The 4,372-nt window shown below is 33.2% G+C and overlaps 1 non-coding gene across 1 annotated transcript; it reads right to left on the bottom strand.

Annotated features, from left to right (window-relative positions):
• Positions 1–1,544: 1,544 nt before the first annotated feature.
• On the bottom strand, positions 1,545–1,651 carry LOC141548137 (U6 spliceosomal RNA). Its single transcript, XR_012483825.1, has one exon. It is a non-coding gene; the product is annotated as a U6 spliceosomal RNA (small nuclear RNA).
• Between the last annotated feature and the right edge of the window lie 2,721 nt (positions 1,652–4,372).

Here is a 4,372-nt window from a genome sequence, read left to right as displayed (position 1 = left end):
CACAAAACCTGAACTAACAAGATATTAATAAGTAGATAGCTAATACATTCTTTAAGCACTTATTATTTGTATGTAACTATATTTAGTGCTGAAGATATAAATGAAAATATGCAATATAAACATAGACTAGGAAGAGATTAAATTCTAGGAGAAGAAAAAACAAAAGGGAATTGGTGAGGAGCAGGAATATGCATGGAGTTGCACTTTCTGAAAATAGCTGCAAGTTATCTGAGAATTGATTTGCAGAAAGATAACACCCAAGCTTTCCTATTAGAGTTTGGCTTTTCAGGGTTGGAACTCCAGTATATTAGGGAAAATTGTAGTGTGGTGGGAGATGACAGCTAAAATGTAGGGCCATAGTGTCAAGAAAAATAGATCTATTTGGGTCCCATATTGACTTAGAAAACCACAAATTAACATTATCTATGATGTGTGGTGATTTTATTTGTTGCACTAAAGATATCCCAATTCGGTTCTGATCTGATTAGAACTGCAATTCATGGCTTTGAGCAGGATGACTAGAAAACCACTTGTTAATGGAGAAGCATTGAACAAATTGCTGAGTCATGAAGATTTATTTATATAAATGGAATGATTTATGGTGGTAATTTAATGCTAGGTCAGTGCCCTCAAAATTACAAAAGTATTTTCTTTAAGGAGCTGCAATTCAGTGATAAATTTAGATCAAAAAAGAAATGAAAGAAACTACAAAATACATCAACATGTCACTATAGTGTATAATGATCTAGTTCCTATCAAATACAAATGAAGACATGACCTGTTGGCTAGAATTAGAATCAGAAGTTTGATATCTTTCATGAACATACCGATAATGAATCTGAAAGCCAAAAATATAGATGTCAAAACATTTCAGAAGACTCAACCAATAAACTGTGTTGGGACTGAGTCATTACCACAGACTAAACTGTTACCCACATTTGCCCAGGCAAAACATTTTTGCCTAGAAACTGAAGAACAGTTTTTCATAAATGTTACCATACTGAATATTCATAATCTCTAAGTTACACAGGAAAAAAAAGCCTTCAAAATAAAAGGAGCTAGAAGAGAAAATGAGTATTATGTGGGAATAACATGAGGTCTCAATCCTTCATCTTGTCCTATTTACTGGTAGATTTTTATTCAGGATGTTTCAGTGGACCTGTAAAGTGGGAATTTACATCTTAATTTTTCTGATAAAAATCATCTTTATATACTTCTGCAATATTCAAGATATTAAACAACTTTGACTAATTCCAAGATGGTTTTCTCAGGGACAGTCTTTCATCTGAATATATGTAGGAAACATGATTTCTGATTGTATGAGAACACTGAATTGCAGGTGTGACTTCATAAATGCGAGAGAACACATTCAATGAGGAGTAAATGAATGAATAAAATGTTTATTAAACACTTACTGTGTAACAAACCACATGTTAAGCATTAGGGATACTAATATGTTCATATCTATTTTTGGCATTGAATTATTTGACAATCAAAGATTTTGGTGTCAAGAAGTTTTTGGGGGACAAGAACTTCCTTTTTTTCTTAGCATCTTTGGTTTCATGAATTTCTGTGTCATCCTTGTACAGGGCCCATGATAATCTTCTCTGTATCATTCCAATTTTTGTATATGTGCTGACAAAGTGAGGACTTTTTCAAGAGGTTATTAGAGAACTTTGGGAGAAATGATAATGAAAGATTAAGTGCACACTTTTCAATAGCAGCTCTGTGTTCTTAGAGTTGTAGACACATGAAAAAAACAGCCTCTAGGATATCCCTTGACTTCCAAAAGTTGGATTCTTATAAACTGCCAGAGATTGATTCTCTTTAATGAAATTGCCCTTTTTTTGGACTGAATCAAATGATTATCTGACTTCCAGCTTAAGAATGTATACATTTGTGTAACTTTTAGTTTGTCTCTAATATCCACTTGCTAATTACTTTAATTTTCAGGCATATTAGCTATTCTTGATGATATTTTGTTTAACCAATATTTGCTGTGAGGGAAATAAGCTAACAGGTCTGGAGGAAGTGCTACAACTACTCTTGAGAGTGATTAGGAAAAAAAAATTAAAAGAGTATTGATATTAACTCCTTTCTCCACTCTGAAAACAAACAAAAAGGATTGAACTCTGAATATTCAATATTTAAGGCAGGTAATACAAATATTAATATTAAAAATTTACATATAAAGGAACTGAAAATCAGAGAAGTTGCCTGACTTACCTATGATGGCATTAGAAATCAAATATGAGACTTCCCCATCAACAAATCAAGAATCATTTCTTTATTGCACTTCTTGATAGACAACTCAAGAATAGTTGAATGTGTCCATTCAATAGACATTTCATAAGCTGGACAATGTGATGTTCAGTATGTCTGACTTTGGCAAAAATAAACAAACAAAAATTCCTACAAGGAAATTTTATTCCACTTAGAGGAAGGACAGTAGATATCCAGGTTAAAAAAATGCATATATAACATAAATGCAAAGTGACTTATGGAATAAAAAAGCCTTAACAGAGGGATATAATTTAGAAAACTTGGATAGAACATATCATTTGAGGAGAGACCAGAAATAAAATAGACAACTCAATGCAAACATATCAGGATGCAATTTGGCTAGTTTAAATCAAATATGGAAAAGTATTTCTTATTATGGAATAACTTGTGTAGACCCAATTCAGGAAATTCCAAGCATTAGAGAAGCATAAGAGTCAACTGTATTTTGCTAAAAGACAGCTTTGGGGACTTCAGCAGTGGAGCTAGCTTAGTGAAGCCAGGAAGCTGTTCCAGGACTCCCAGTTTCCCTCAACAACCAAGCCTCTGAATAGGGTCTAATGGAATGAAAGCACTCTCTAACTCAAGATAGATTGGAAGTACTTTAAGAAAGCTCAGTCTCACTGGGAGGAGAGATTCAGCCCAGCTCACAGAGTTTGAGAAAGTCAGTGAGAATGTATTAAACATAGCAGATCAACAGCTAAGTCTCTCAGACCTCACTCACTGGGGTAACCTCAAATCCAGCTCAGAAGGAAAATTCTGGCAAACCAAGCTGTTTCCTGGAAAGAGTAGATAAAGCAACCTCCTTTGAGCAAAACACCAAACCAAAGAGACTTTTGTGTTCAAATTCAAGGCACAAAGCTCCACAGCAAGCACAGCAATGCCTTTTCCCCAGGAGCAGACTTCAACCACAAAAGTCACAAAAGAAGAAATACAAAAAGGAAAGGAAAGAAAATGAGCAAGAAACAGAAAAGATTCAACCATAGAAAGCTACTACGGTGACAGGGAAGAATTAAACACAACAAAGATAAAATGTCCACAGAGGAAATCTCAAAGAGTAATATAAATTGGTCTCAAGCCCAAAAGGATTTTTTTGAAGTGATCATAAAAGATTTTAAAGGACAATAAGAGAGGCAGAAGAAAAAAATGAGAAAATAAATGAGAGGTATGTAAGAGAGAATCAACAGCTTGGAAAAGGAAGGCAATTCCTTAAAAAATACAATTGTCCAAATGAAAAATAAAATAACTGAAGAAATCAACAACTTGAAAAGTAGAATTAATCAAATGGAAAAAAGAGATACAAAAGCTAAATTAAGAAAATCACATTTTAAATCCTAGAATGAGGCAAATGAAAGTTAATGACGCTATAAGATATCAAGAATCAGTCAAACAAACTAAAAAGAATGAAAAAATGAGAGCAAATATAAAATACCTCAATGGAAAAACATCCGACCTAGAAAATAGATCCAGAAGAGACAATTTTAAAATTATGGGTCTACATGAAGGCCTTAACTGAAAAAAAAAAAAAAAAAAAAAAGGCCTGGATAGCATTCTTCAAGAAATCATCTAGGAAAACTGCCTACTATACTAGAATCAGAGAAGAAAATAGTCATTGAAAGAATCCATAGATCACCTCCAGAAAGAGATCCCACAAGAAAAAACCCAAGACACATTGTTGTAAAACTACAGAATATAATCTAAAGGAAAAAAAAATACTGCAAGCTGCCAGATAGAAACAATTCAAGTATTAATGAATTCCATTCATGACTTTCCAGGATCTGGCAGCATTTAAAATAAAGGATTGGAAAGTCTAGAATAGCATATTCCTAAAGAGAAATTATTCAAGAATATGGTATTAGAGATCCTCTAATCCTTTATTGGTGGTGGCGAACTGTAGTTATGATCAAGAATTAATCACCCAGTGAGACTGACCATCATATTTCGGGAGAAGAGATGAATCTCAAAGATGTAAGAGACATCCAATCATTTTTATTGAAAAAAAAAAACAGAACTAAACAAAAAAATTGATTTTCCAATATAGGTTTCGAGAGAAGGATAGAAAGATAAAGAGGGGGAATATATATATATATAT

This window comes from Sminthopsis crassicaudata, chromosome 6, assembly GCF_048593235.1.
Source record: "Sminthopsis crassicaudata isolate SCR6 chromosome 6, ASM4859323v1, whole genome shotgun sequence".
Taxonomy (NCBI): domain Eukaryota; kingdom Metazoa; phylum Chordata; class Mammalia; order Dasyuromorphia; family Dasyuridae; genus Sminthopsis; species Sminthopsis crassicaudata.
Note: the sequence above shows the minus strand (reverse complement) of the source record. Positions and strands in the feature narration are given on the sequence as shown.